We start from the raw sequence: 15,404 nt of genomic DNA on the forward strand, positions 1-15,404 counted from the left end.
CTCCTAGAATATTTATATCATATTTCTTTGGAAAAGCAAGAATTAACCTTATGCTCAAGGACGAAATGTGTTTTCCTTTCTGTTACCTACTTTCTTGTATCTTTTGATCTCAGAGTGAAGATATAATCTTTCATAAAGGGAATGTACATAGTTACTGTATAATAAGTCACTACTCTGATTATATAAAAGTAAATTAGGGACTTCCCTGGTGGTCCAGTGGTAAAGAATCCACCTTCCGTTGCAGGGGACGTAGGTTCAATCCCTGGTTGGGGAACTAAGATCTTACATGCCACGGGGCCACTAAGCCCAAGTGCCACAACTACTGAGCTCGCGCACCTCAATGAGAGAGTCCACATACTGCAAACTGTAGAGCCCACACACTCTGGTGCCTGTGCGCCACAACCAGAAAGAGAAAACTTGCAGGCCACAACTAGAGAGAAGCCCGCGTGCTGCAACGAAAGATCCTCATGCCTCAATGAAGATCTCTCATGCCCCAACTAAGGCCCGACGCAGCCATAAAAATAAAGAAAATAAATAAATATAAAAAGTGGTAAATTAACAAGTGGAATTGTAATAAAAGGTACAAGAGGGGAGCTTACCTAGGTGATGTATTGTTGTCCAAAGTAGTATTTATTTATTTTTTTGCCACTGGGAAAAGTATCTATGAGAAAATATTTGAGCAGATTCCTTGACTGAAGAAGAAATTCACTACCTTCTATATTCCTAAGCACAGGTCTTTGAAGTCATCTAAAATAAGCTAAAGAGTATCTAATTTAAGGGGTTAGTAAGATTTGTGCCCATGTAGAACAAGTCAGTTACAAACCTACTTCCCTTTATATTTTTTAGAAACACTGTATCTCACTTCAGAAGGGATGCAGGCATCATAAAAACCAGAGTCACAAGATGTCCTTACACAAACATTTAGGAATCCAGTAACTTCTGATTTAAATGGTGCTTTGAAGAGAAGGGAAACATTAACGACAGTTTAAATTCTGTTTCTACCATGAATGTCTCTGGAATAAAACCAATAGTACTGCCAAGAAGCCACAGGTGTTTAGTACTGCACAAAGAAAAATATAATTTTGGACAGCGCAGTGACAGTTCTTCTCTTCCTCCACTAATGTGCTGTAAGATTAAAGGTTAATAGCAGTATACATACTATAACTACATAATGTCAGGTTCATTTTTCTTTCAGATTTACAAAAAACCTTTTTTGCTCCTGTACTTTTAGGGGCATGGAAAGAAAATGAACAAATATAGTTGATGCTTTTGCCTGTTCTCTTCTCCCAACCTGGAATATTTTGTCCCAGGAAATCTCCACCTAAAAAGATCATATTCAACTTCTAAAGGCTAACTCAAATGATGCTTCCTTGATTACTCTTACCCAATTTCTCAGCTAAAACTGATCTCTTTCTCCCTTGAACATGAACAATATCTTTGTTTAAAAAATTATTTCGGGCTAATTGTAGATTTTCATACAGTTTTAAGAGATAACATAAATAAATATCATGCACCCTACACCCAGTTCCATCAATGGTGATGTCTTGCCTAAATATAGCACAATGTCACAACCAGGAAGTAGGCACTGATACAATCCACCAACCCTATTCAGATCTCACCAGTTTCATATCCACTCTTTCGGGTTTGTGTGTATATTTGACTTTAATTTCACCACATTTGTAGATTCCTGTGAACACCAGCACAGTCAAGATGCCAATAGTTCCATCATGAAGACCCCTTGTCCTACATCTTATAGTCAAAATCAAAATTTTCTCTTTCTACATCAGTCCCTGGTAACCACTAACCTGGTCTCCATCTCTGTAATTTTGTCATTTCAAGAATGTTATACAAAGGAAATCATACAGTAGGTACCCATTTGGGATCAGCTTTCCTCATTCAGTGTAATTCCTTTGAAATCCATCCAAGTTGTGTGCGTCACTAGTGGTTCTTTTTATAGCGGAGTAGTATTCCATGGTATGAATATGCCACCATTTGTTTACTCACTTATGTATTGAAGGATGTCTGGGTTGTTTCCATTTTTTGGCTCTTACAACTAAACTGCTCTCAAAATTCATGTACATGTTTTTGTGTAAACGTATGTTTTTATTTCTTTGGAATAAATGCCATAAGCAAAAACATTTAAAAGTTAAGGAACTAATAAAAGATTATTAAATGCTTTTGGAAATGGAAATTTGAAGTTTCTAAGGAACTGAGTAGCTATGAGAAATAGGTATTGTAGTGTTTTTTCTTAAGTGAAAAAGTATGTTCTTTTATTCCGAAACTTTTCTGTTTTTTATTTTTTCTCAGTCATGAAAAAAATTTAACCTCATATTATAAAAGATTACCAAGACAAGGCTAACTGCACCAATGATCCATAAATATTCCAGTATTTGGTAATAAAATATGCTCAACATTTGGACATCAACTAAATTAATTTGACACCTGACTAGGACACAGAAGCCTTGCACAATTTTCTTTCTTTCTCTTTCTCTCATTAAATCAGTCTTATGGTTCTTCTTGCTGAAATTCATAATTTGTTTTGGTATTCATCATAATTTATTTCACATGGCATAAAGTATAGAGGTTGTTCAACAACTACTTCATAATGAACATTGAGTTGATCAAATTTGGTTCTATTTAGAGAGACAATATTGTGATCATGGCTATTTGCTGAACACACAACCACAAATTGAGAAATGGAGTTAATCTAATTATTTGCTATGCATTCTAAAGAACACAATTTTTTGACCTTTTTATTGAACAAGTGAATTATCTATTAGTTGCAAACAGCCAGAGAATTATTGCTGATCTTGATGTTTTTTGAGATGCTTGTCAGCCAAGGCTAGATCCTTTATGCCACATTTTTTTTCCTGAGGAATGTCTGAGGCAATTTTCCTAGTGAGACACAATCTTTACTTCCAATTTACTGAAAAGAGGTCCCTGGCGGCGCAGCAGCTGGGCCCGTGAGCCATGGCCGCTGAGCCTGTGCGTCCGGAGCCTGTGCTCCGCAAACGGGAGAGGCCACAGCAGTGAGAGGTCCGCGTACCGCAAAAAAAAAAAAAAAAAAAAAAAAAAAAAGAATGAGCCCACTCAATGTATATCCCTTTATCTCACTACACTTTTATTTTGATTCTTATTTTCTGTGACTGCTTAACCAACAAGAAAAAGTTACATATTTTTTTCTTCCAATTTTAGAAGGTAATCCATGCCTCAGATTCCATACCTTTATTATTCTCTGCTCTCCTTCTTCATTCAGTTTCTCCTTTTCTGCATTCAAATATATAAAAACCTCATTCTACAAATTTATTTTATTTAGTATTTTTAGTCTTTATCTCCCTTTTAATTATCAGATGTCTTACATGTGTGGTCCACAGCCTCAAGTTTCACTTTCTTTCCATCTAATCTTTTTTTTAACCCTCTGAAATGGATTTTTCATTCTCAACACTCAGGCTAAAATGATGATTCCATATTTGATAACCACCGTCTCCTTATTCCAAAATCATCATCACCATCATTGCCATCATTACCATCACCATCGACACCATGAGCATCTCTATCCTCAGGCTGCCTGACACCACTTTCAGCAATGGTTACTGATTCCATCCAAAAAATTTTCCCCTCAGTGGTATCTAGAAAAGTTTGTTGTTTTACTTCTAAGTCATATTAAAGTTGTACTGTTTCTTCTCCATCTCCATTCATCTCCATGAATCTCTAAACTCCTTTCACAACATATGTTTTAAAACATAAATGAGGTAGTCTAATTAAGATGCCATTCAAAGGAAAGTTCGGCTTGTGTTCTGTGACCATGGGATAAGGGCCTTACAAGGAACAAAGCACCAAAAGGGACAGTAAGGCCACATTCATTAAAATACGTTATACTTTATTGAATTCCTAGAATATACCCTGAATGAAAGCACCACATAAGACTTTTTTGTAGCATTAGAAAAAAAGAAGAATTTGAGAACAGAAAAATTAGGGTAGATGAGTCTGTTACAACTCTTTTCTCCTAGAAAGACAAACGTTAACTGCATATATACCAGTCTTAAAAGCTTTCAAAGTGCTTCATTCTGAATATTTGATATAGATTTATCTTGACCTAAACTCTATTTAAATACAGATTTTAAGGGAGTGTTTTGATACTCTTCTGGGTCACAGTACCTCCTTTTGCAGTGTTATCTCAAGATCACTTAAGAAACTAAATTCACTTGTCAGAAATATACTCTACACAAAACAAACAACAAAAAAGTAATCTTTACAAGGAAACCAAAAGAAACCCCAAAAAACAAAAAACCTTGTTTTTCATCCCAAAGAATGAACCAAAGCCATTTCCATGAGTTTGAAAACTAAAGCCATCAAAATGAGATATTATCCTGTGTAAAAGGAGAAAAACACAACCTTGGATATATATGATGTTCACTTTCATCTAATAGAGTTAATATAAATCTTTGCAGCTGTTATCCTGAAGAAATGAAATCAAAACGATGAATATAAACTACTGAAGTTCCTCATATAACAATGACCCCTTTTGGCCTTGCATTTCTCTCCCTACACCCACCTTACTTTTACATATCCCGGAATGTAATAAGCCTGCCACCACTAACGTTATAAAGTAGTAATTGTTCCTAATTGGTAGGGAGGCGACAGACCATTGTGGTAATGTTGTGAAACTGTAAGAAAGGAGGAGTGAGAACATTCACAGGCCCAGCAGTAATTATCCACTAATTTGGCCTGTTTGTGTGGGGACAGCTCATTATAGCCCTTAAGAAACCTCAGAATAAAGAGGGAAAGTAGGTAGGAGGCAAGGTTAAATAATTAGTGTTCAGCAGGGTTTTTTTTTAAGATTCAAAGAATAGGATTAAACGCAGGAAATGTGACTAGAGTAACAATTAAGAAATGGTAGAACGTTCTGAACTGAGTTTTATGTTTTCGTGGGAGTAGGGGTATTTAGGAACCCTATAATATGGCATAAAAAATGACATGTCATTTTTATTACACACTTTCAATTATGACCCTGGTCATCCTTTACATTTTATGGTGGCAATCTCATGCTTAACAAGAGATTTCTTCTTGTGAGTTCTAAAAAAAGATTTTCACAGTTTTCATAAAATGATGTATAAGAAAGTTTTCATACTGTTTTAACATTTGTAGATTTGGGGGCTGAAAACACACTTATGTGTGCACACATGTGCACGTAGCATACAGACTTTGCAAAGAAATTGTTATTCACCTACAACTTTGTTAGTAAACGAGAATTCCCAAATTTCTCACCTATATATATCTAATGCCTCTATTTCAAGAGTAAAGTATGCTTGCTCTTGGTTATATATGTATACACACATATATTTGATAAATAATTTATCTGTATATAAGTGTTTTAAAGATTCTCTAAGGCTATCATTTTTAACACTCTCCTTAAGAGAAGCATTATTATTCCAATCAACTTATGTGATTGCAATTAAAGCTTTTTTGTCCACCTAATAGAAAGGGACATGCAATGGATGAATGATTTTAAGTTAAATGAGCTCTATAATATGATTCAGAAAATATCTATGTATCTCTTAAATATATTCACATTGAAGGACTCTGGGAAAAGTTTTAAAATGCTATATATTCCATCCCTTTGCTAAGTGGCAAGAATATAGCTAAATATAACATAAAAGTAGAAGCATGTAACTAATCCAACAAATTTAAGCTAGAATATGATATTAATGTAACAAAGATTATATATTTTATCTCTATGTGCATTAGATAACTTTGCCCTATCGTAATTCAAAACACACTTCCCTGAACCAAGAGTTAGGTTAGAAATGTATTCTGCTGTTAATAAGGGGAATTATAGGGTGCCAATATGAGTAAATTAGTAAAAATTATCACCAACATTTGAAAACAATTCAAAACATAAGCCACAAGTCCTATCTACTAACAATTAAGCATTGTCTTTATTTACGAATAAAATAACTGCAGTGTATGAATGATTGCATTCATTATTATTTTCCTTTTCTTTTAAACATTTATTGGTATCTTTCAATGAATGGCATGTTTTTAACGACTTAGCAACTCCTAAAGCTCATGTCATATGAAACTTTAAAAAACAAGAACTTATTTGTATACTGGCTTTGCAAACTTTTTTTTTTTTTGTATTCCATTAGACTATTTGTTATCCAAATTGTTTTTCTCAAGATCACTTTGAAGACTACCAATAACTCCATGCCATGCCATTTTTTCAACTTGCACTTTTGCTCTCCTTAAATGTCCTCCCTACAAAAAATTTTTAAAAAAAATAACCTAAATTCCCATCAGGAAAATTAAGAAGAAATGTTTCCATTTTTTCAACCTATAATAATTTATCAGTAAAAATTTTAGGTATTATGGATGTTGAAGAAATTTTTCTAAATTCCAGCTTTTTCCCCCTAGCATATGGAAAAAAAATGTGATAAGAAAGTAGAAGTGCCAGAGGTATTTCATTTACCACTTGCCTAAGAACTACTTACTGCTACTGAACTCCAATTTCTATGGATACAACAGATTGTATATGCTCAATCTGCAGTCTGAGCAACAACATCTTAGAGAATTAATATTTGAACATATTCTTAGATTCTTAGGTTTGCTAGTAATATTTTGTCTAAAATTAAATGAGCACACAGATTTATTATGATGTTTTATCTGACCCATTAGAATTGTCACTTTTATTGATCATAGAATAAAGTCCTTATCCTTATTGTAATACTTCTAAATGTGATCAATGTAGTTTTTGTGTAGTTCTAAACTGGTATATTATAGATGATTACTATAGAACATGCCAATTCTCACCAATATTCTGTTGCACTCCCTTACATTTTCCATCCTTCCTTGCAGTTATCATGGGATCATGTGTCTAGTTCTGGCTACTGTGCTGAAAGTGAAAGTTTTAAGTGGCATTTCCAAAGAAGTTAAGAGAGGATGTATGTAATACACTCTCTATCATCCCCTAGTTTGAAGACGCCGGAAAATACAAGGAAGTATGACAGCAACACAATATAGAGCAATGTAGAGCAGTGTACTTTCCCATCAGGAAAATTAAAAAGAAATGTTTACATTTTTTCAACCTATAGTAATTTTTTTAGTAAAAATTTTAGGTATTATGGATGTTGAAGAAAATAAACATTTTCTTCTCCCATATAACTAAAAATCCAAGTAAAGAAATAAAAAGATATCTGAAAACCACTGAGGCAACCAGTACTGGAGGGGGCTTTAATCCAGAGAGAAGGAACCACAAATGAAGAGCTGACATTTTGATAATAGCTTTTCCCCTGGAATATTTGGGGGTTTTTGTAATTAATTAATTATTATTGTTATTATTATTACTACTATTATTTTTGGTGATGGCCAAGAGGCAAATAATCCATCCAGGTGACTAAAACAGAGAAGCAGAAAAACTGGTGGATCTTTTTGCAATCTCAAGGGGCTGGAAAGATAAAATTGTAGTTTGGAGCTGTTTAGGCAATAAATGATTTGAAGAGTTAAGATCCTGGAGAGAAAAAGACATGTAAGTTTTAATGCGCAGTTAGATTAATAACTAGGTGACTTAAGAGAAATGATGGATGACAGAAGACAAAGGAATGCCCTATTTAAAGTACTAAGAGAAAATAGCTGCCAACCTAGAATTTTATACCTTGTCACACCATTCTTTACACATGAAAGCAAAGACATTAACAAACAAGAATTGAAATGATTTGTCACCAGAAAACCAAACTAAAAGAGATGCTAAGTGGAGATCTCCAAGCAGAAGGAAAATGATCCTGAACAAAAATATGGTAACGTAGGAAGAGATAAAAAGCAATGTAGAGAAGTAGAGAGTCAATATATAAGGAAATAAACATGGATATTGACTTACAAATTATAAATTTTATATTGGTCAAAACTATATGCGTAATTAAATTCATGACAACAATACACAAATATTGAAGTGGTGAGACGTAGAGTTATTGTGTTCTGATTTCATTATATTTTCATACATAGTATATGTACCACTTTATAGTAAACAATAATGAAGCATTAAATGCATGTTTTAATCTGTGGTGAAAATAATATATAAATAAGAAGCTAATGAAGGATAAAATAATAAACATCATTTAATCCAGAATAAGACAAAATGGGGAATTCCCTGGCAGTCCAATGGTTAGGACTTGGTGCTTTCACTCCCTGGACCTGGGTTCAATCCCTGGTCAGGGAACTAAGATCCCACAAGGCATGAGGAGAGACCCCCCCCCCAAAAAAAAATCAGAGTAAGACAAAATGGAAAGAAGCTATAAATAGCTTGACAAATGGAAAATAAATACAAGCATACCTCAGAGGTATCTCAGGTTTGGACCACCACAATAAAGTGGGCAATAAAGTGAGTCACACAAATTTTTTAGTTTCCCAGTGCATATAAAAGTATGTTTACATGACACTGTAGTCTATTAAGTGCACAGTAGCATGTCTAAAAAACAATGTACATAACTTGATTAAAAAAATACTGCTAAAATATGCTAACCATCATCTGAGCCTTCAGCAATCATAATCTTTTTGCTGGTGAAGGTTCTTGCCTCGATGTTGATGGATGACAGTTGCTGAAGGCTGAGGTGGCTGTGGCAATTCTTAAAATAATACAATAAAGTTTGCTGCATTGATTGACATTTTTTTTCATGAAGGATTTTTTTTCTTAATTAGATTTATTCCTAGGTAATTTTTTCTTTTGATGTGATTATAAGTGGAATTATTTTCTTAATTTCTCTTTCTGATAGTTCATTGTTAGTGTATAGAAATGCAACAGGTTTCCGTATATTAATTTCGTATCCTGCCACTTTATCAAATTTATTGATGATCTCTCGTAGTGAGAGGCATCTTGAGGATTCTCTATGTATAGTATCATGTTACCTGAAAACAGTGACAGTTTTACTTTTTCCTTTCCAATTTTGATTCTTTTTCTTGTCCAATTGCTGTGGTTAGGACTTTCATGACTATGTTGAATAAAAGTGGCCTTTGTCTTTTAACCTTCCTAGTAACTTTATATGTGGTTGCTTTACTACCTTTACTATGTATTTGTCTTGACCGGTTAGCTTTTTCCTTTCATAATTTTCATGTGTCTAGTTGTGGTTTTTTCTTCTTCACTTAGAGAAGTCCCTTTAACAATTCTTATAAAACTGGTTTTGTGCTGCTGAACTCTTTTAGCTTTGCTTATCTGTAAAACTTTTGACCTCTACATCAAATCTGAATGCGAGCCCTCATGGCTACAATATTCTTGGTAGTAGGTTTTTTCCTTTCATCACTTTAGACACATTGTGCCATTCCCTTGTAGCCTGCAGGGTTACTGCTGAATAGTCAGCAGATAGCCTTGTGGGAGTTTGTAATTTGTTGCTTTTCCCTTTCTGCTTTTAATATTCTCTCTTTAAGTTTTGCCATTTTAATTATAATGTGTCTTGGGGTGATCCTCTTTGGGTTGAACCCGTTTGGGACTCTCTGTACTTCTTGTACCTGGATGTTTGTTTCCTTTCCCAGGTTGACGGAGTTTTTAGCTATTATGTCTTCAAATATGTTCTCTGCTCCTTTCTCTCTCTATTCTCCCTCTGAGATTACTATAATGCAAATGGTAGTATGCCTGATGTTGTCTCAGAGGTCTCTTAAATTGTCTTCATTTCTTTTTACTTTTTTTCCATTTTCTGTTCAGGTTCAGTGATTTCCAATACTGTGTCTTCCAGCTTGCTGAGGAGTTCCTCTGTATCATGTAATCTACTGTTGATTCCTTTTAATGTATTTTTTATTTCAGTTATTGCATTCTTAATCTCTGTTTGCTTTTTCTGTATATCTTCTAACTCATTTTTCTACTTTAAAGTGAAACCAAACAATTTATTTGTGCTAAATGAACAGAAATAATGCATTCAAGATATACTTCTCTGTACACTGCACTCGATTTTACTGGGCAAAATAAGCAGTCCTCAGTGATATTGTGCTCAGCAATAAAGTCCTCAGCAATAAAGTATTTTGTGGCCGTTATGCTAAGATATTCCTATAATGTTTATTTCAAATAGTATTTTCTAATAGTATTTTGTACCTTTAAAATATTTGTTTGAACTCTGTTTTAGGGAAACACAAGTAAAGAATGGAAAGGGGAAATAGCTGTTTTTGTTACAATCACACTGTCCTCTGCGGCAGAAATCACACAGCACCTTCTAATCAGTCATAACAACCACTGGTGGGTAGGACAACAGTTATCGACTCACGTGAGAGGGGTCCAGTTTGAGGAGGCTAACATCAAGGATAAAGAAAAAATCACACCTGGATATACAATAATTATCAATCCCATGCATGTGGAAAAGATATAGCCATGTGATCCAGTACTTTAGGTGATCTGTTTTACAAGAGACATGGATGTTGGGATATACTGAAAATAACCCATACAAAGTGTATCTGTAGAAAGCTCTATTGAGCATTGTCTTTGGTACTGATCCATCTAACTTCCCATTTTATACTGAGTGCTAGATTTTCAAAGTTCTGAATTGTAGTGCTGAATTATTGGTATGCTTGGTAAACACCATTATAATGGGAGGGGAGGGGTAATAACAGCTCAGTAATTTTCTGCAAATTCATGGAAAAAAATAAAAAGATATCCCTTTTTATTTTCCAACCTAAAAGCCAGGAAAACGAAGCTCTGGGGCCAGGCGAAAATTGCACACTGCTGCTGAACTACCAAACAGTCGAACAGCCAACGTCCCAGCCAGGGAATGTGCACACATGTAGATTCAAGTAAAACACCGAAGAAAAAAGTCGTCCGTGTAGAGTTGTAGATCCACAACACTGGCTGCGTTTCCGACACACATTTGCAACATAATGAATAGTGAAGCCTAGATAACCTCAGTGCAAATAAGTCACATTCGTATTCCAGGGAAGGAAGCCTTTGGCGTTGAGTCGACAGCTCGGCTCCACTGTACAAGAACGTGTGCCGACATGAGGTTCGGACTAAGCACATGCATTAAGGCTGGGAGGAGGGGTGAACCGACTGTTGCGAGGGGGCAGGCTGCAAGGTGCCTGCTGAGGGGACTGCGGGCTGCATGGGTGGTGGAGATGGAGGTGGCAGTGGCTGGACAGGGGTCTGTGTGTTGTGAGACGGAGGTAGCGTGGGCCATTTGAATTGATCAGGACTTGCTTCTCTGCGGTGAAGGCCTTGTGATACCGTGGAATGCTCCCATATGCTGCACATGAAGACCTGGGGAATTGTAATAAGACATTCCAGCTCTAGTCAGTGAAGTTGGTGGCATGAAACCAAGTGTGTTACTTGCATACGAGAGACTGGGTGATATCGGCCGGCTTGAACTGGGAGAAGGTGTGTAAGGGATCGGGCTGCACACAATGTGAGGTCTTAATCCTTGTGCAGACAGCTCCTTAAAATACCTTTCAGCAACCATCTCTAAGCTGGACTCACTCTCTGAGAGCTGTCGACAGAGGGCCTCTCTCCTCTCCATCTCCCTCTGCAGCTTCCTCTCAGGTCCTCTTCCCTCATGTGAAGTTCCTCCTCCAAATACTGCGCCATTATCTCGGAATGCTGTAACTGGGCAGCACTCAGTTGCTTCTTCAGCTTCTCCAGTTCATTCTTTAAAGACCTGATGTGTCGCATCACGTTTTCTGGAGGGTCGATCTACACGGAGATGTCTCTAGGCAATGGGGGAGCAGACACCGGCTGGTCTAATTTCTCCTGCAGGATTCGCTTTTCAGCTTCAAGTTCCATCCTTGTCCAGAAACGATTCACTCGTGCTTCTTGTTCCTGTTCCAAAGTACTTTCGAGGTCAATCTTCTCTCGTCTCAACTGTTCTAATGTAAGCTGCTTAGAAATGGTATCGTTCTCCAGTTTTTTAGTTTTCTTCATCAGTTTGCTGACCTGGAATTCCTGCTCCATATGCTGTTCTAGTTTGGCTTTCTCATGCTGCAACTGCATCAATTTTCTGGAGAGCTCATTAGTGAGGAACTCTTCTTCCTTCTCGTAATTTATAGCAAGGGTTTCTTTCTCCTTCTGCAAAGGCTGAATTTTCTTGAATGATGTGTTACTGATGAATTCTTCTTTCCATTCAGCCTGGGCTTGGATGGTCACACTGGCTTTGCGCAAGCCGCGCTTCTCCTCCTGCAGTGCCTTGCACTTGAGTTTGTAGGTCTCCAGCTGGACCTTGAGCACCTTGTTCTGCTGTAGCGAGGCCAGGTGCTTGATGAGCTCCTGCAGGGTGAAGGGTGAGATGACAATGCCCCCTGCTCCAGCCACTTCCCACCACTGCCGCCTCTCCTGCCGCTGCCGCCCGAGATCAATGACTATATCTTCTCTTTGTTAATCTTCTCACTGTGTTCATCCATTCTTCTCCTGAGTACTTTGATTATCTTTATGATTTTTACTTTAAACTCTTTAGCGGGTAGATTGCCTATCCCTATTTCACTTCATTCTTCTTCTGGGATTTTGGTCCCCTGAAGAAGGGGACCCCTGTCCTCTCATTTTACCTAATGTCCCCTCATTTTACCTAATTTGCTATTTTTATTTCTATGCATTTTGTGGGCTCCTTATGTTTCCCGATCCTGAAGAAGTGGCTTTTTGAAGCAGATGTCCTATGTATCCCAGCAGCGCACTACTCTCTGCTCATTTGAACTATATGTCCTACCTGGCTACAGGGCCCTGTGGGTCCCAGAACTGGTGTTTTGGTCTGCTTGTGGGTGGGACCAGGACCCAGGATTTCCTGGGGCTGGTGCCTACCCACTGGTGAGTAAGGCTGGTCCCGGAGCTACTGCCAGCCCACTGGTAGGCAAAGCTGGGTCCCAGGGTTTCTGGATGCAGGGCCCTGGGGGTCCCAGAATTGGTGTTTTGGCCTGTTTGTGGGCTCATGGGGTCCTGGGGACAGTGCCTACACACTGGTGGGTGAGACCTACTGGTGGGCTGAGTCAGGTCCCAGATCTCTGGCTGCAGGGCCCTGGAAATCCCGTGGCTAGAGCTGGTGTATGGAGCCAGGTCCTGGGCCCTCTGCTGGACAGGGCCAGGTCCTGGGGTGGCTGTGCACTCAGGGGGTTTCAGGGCAACAGGCCTGCTGGTGGGTGGAGTTGTGTCTCGGCCGGAGGCATTCCAGTACTTGTACTGACAACCTGGTGAGTTGGTCTGAGTCCTGGTACAAATAAGCTACAGGGAGGATTCCAGAATAGTGCTTGCCAGCATCAGTGTCCATGTGGTAGAAGGAGCTCCTCAAAACAGCTGATGCTAATGTCTATGTTCCCAGGACAAGCCCCAGCTGCCTTCTGCCCCTCCACGAGGCTCTTCAAGATCAGAAGGTGTGTCTTACCCAGGTTCCTTTCAAATTACTCCTTCTTCCCTGGGTCCCAGAGCATGTGAAGTTTTGCGTGTGCTCTTTAGGAGTGGAGTCTCTATTTCCCACAGTCCTCTGGCTCTTTTGAAAGTAAACCCAACTGGCCTTCAGAGCCAGTCATTCTTGGGGCTTATCTTCCATGTGCAGGACTCCCAGGCTGGGAAAGCCACATGCGGGGCTCCAACCACTTGCTCATTGAGGAGAACCTCTGCAATTGTAATTATCCTCCTGTGTGTGGGTTGCCCCTCCTACCTATCTTGTTGTGCTTCCTTCTTTACATCTTTAGTTATAGATCTTTTCTGCTAGTGCTCTGGTTTGTCACATAAATAATTTCTCTGTAAATAGTTGCAATTTTGCTGTCCTCATGGGAGGAGGTGAGCTTAGGGTCTTCATACTCTGCCATCTTGGCCACTCCATCTTACCTTTATGAACTATTTTTCTGTAGCATGCAATGCTGTTTGATAGCATTTCACCCACAGTGGAACTTCTTTCAAAATTGGAATCAATCCTTTCAAACCCTGCTGTTGATTTATCAAGTAAGTTTATGTAATGTCCTGAATCTTTTGTTGTCATTTCAAGAATCTTCACAGCATTTTTCCAGAAGTAGATTCCATCTCAAGAAACCACTTTCTTTTCTCATTCATAAGAAGCAACTCCTCCTCTGTTACACTTTGATCATGAGATTGCAGCAAATTAGTCCCATCTTCAAGTTCCACTTCTAGTTCTCTTGTTATTTCCACCATATATTCAGTTACTTCCTCCACTGAAGTCTTAAACCCCTCAAAGTCATCCATGAGGGTTGGAATCAACTTCTTTCCAATCCCTGTTAATGTTAATATTTTGACCCTTTCCCATGAACCATGAATGTTCTTAATGGCACCTAAAATGGTGACTCCTTTCTAGAAGGCTTTCAATTTACTTTGCTTGGGTCCATCAGAGGAATCACTATTTATGGTAGCTGTAGTCTTATGAAATGTTTTTCTTAAATAATATGACTTGAGTGTCAAAATTACTCCTTGATCCATGGGCTGAAGAATAGATGATATGTTAGCAGGCATGAAAACAATGTGAACTTTGTTGGACAGCTCTATCAGAGCTCTTGGGTGACTAGGTGCCTTGTCAGTAAGTAGTAATATTTTGAAAGGAATCTTTTTCTCTGAGCCTTAGGTCTCAACATTGGGCTTAAAATATTCAGTAAACCATATTGTAAACAGATGTGCTGTCATCCAGGCTTTGTTGTGCCATGTAGAGAGCACAGGTAGAGTAGATTTAGATAATTCTTAAGGGTCCTAGAATTTTCATAATGGGAAATGAGTATAATGGTATATTGGCTTCAACTTAAAGTCACCAGTTACATTAACTCCTAACAAGAGTCAGGCAGCCCTTTGAAGCTTTGAAGCCCGGCACTGACTTCTCCTTTCTAGCTATGAAAGTCCTAGATGGCACAGTCTTCCAATAGAAGGCTATTTCCTCTACATGGAAAATCTGTTATTGAGTATAATCACCTTCATTAATTATCTTAGCTAGATCTTCTGGATAATTTGCTGTAGCTCATACATCAGCATTTGCTGCTTCACCTTGCACTTTTTTTATATAATAAATTTATTTATTCATTTATTATTTTTATTTTTGGCTGCTTTGGGTCTTTGTTGCTGCGCGCGGCTTTCTCTAGTTGCGTCGAGTGGGGGCTACTCTTCGTTGTGGTGTACAGCCTTCTTGCTGCAGTGGCTTCTCTTGTTGAGGAGCTTGGGCTCTAGGCGTGAGGACTTTAGTAGTTGTGGCTTGTGGGCTCTAGAGTGCAGGCTCAGTAGTTGTGGTGCACGGGCTTAGTTGCTTTGCAACATGTGGGATGTTCCCGGACCAGGGCTCAAACCCATGTCCCTTGCATTGGCAGGCGGATTCTTAACCACTGCGTCACCAGGGAAGCCCCTCACTTTGCACTTTTATGGAGAGAGCTTCTTTTCTTCAACCTCATGAACCAATCTCTGCTATCTTCAAACTTTTCTTCTACAGCTTCCTCACCTCTTGCAACCTTCATAGAATTGATAAGAGTTA

General features: G+C 38.1%; 1 pseudogene; it reads right to left on the reverse strand.

The window, feature by feature from the left end:
- Nucleotides 1-10,646: 10,646 nt before the first annotated feature.
- LOC137220989 (coiled-coil domain-containing protein 6-like) lies at nucleotides 10,647-14,143 on the reverse strand (annotated as a pseudogene).
- Between the last annotated feature and the right edge of the window lie 1,261 nt (nucleotides 14,144-15,404).

Source organism: Pseudorca crassidens, chromosome 3 (genome assembly GCF_039906515.1).
Source record: "Pseudorca crassidens isolate mPseCra1 chromosome 3, mPseCra1.hap1, whole genome shotgun sequence".
NCBI lineage: Eukaryota > Metazoa > Chordata > Mammalia > Artiodactyla > Delphinidae > Pseudorca > Pseudorca crassidens.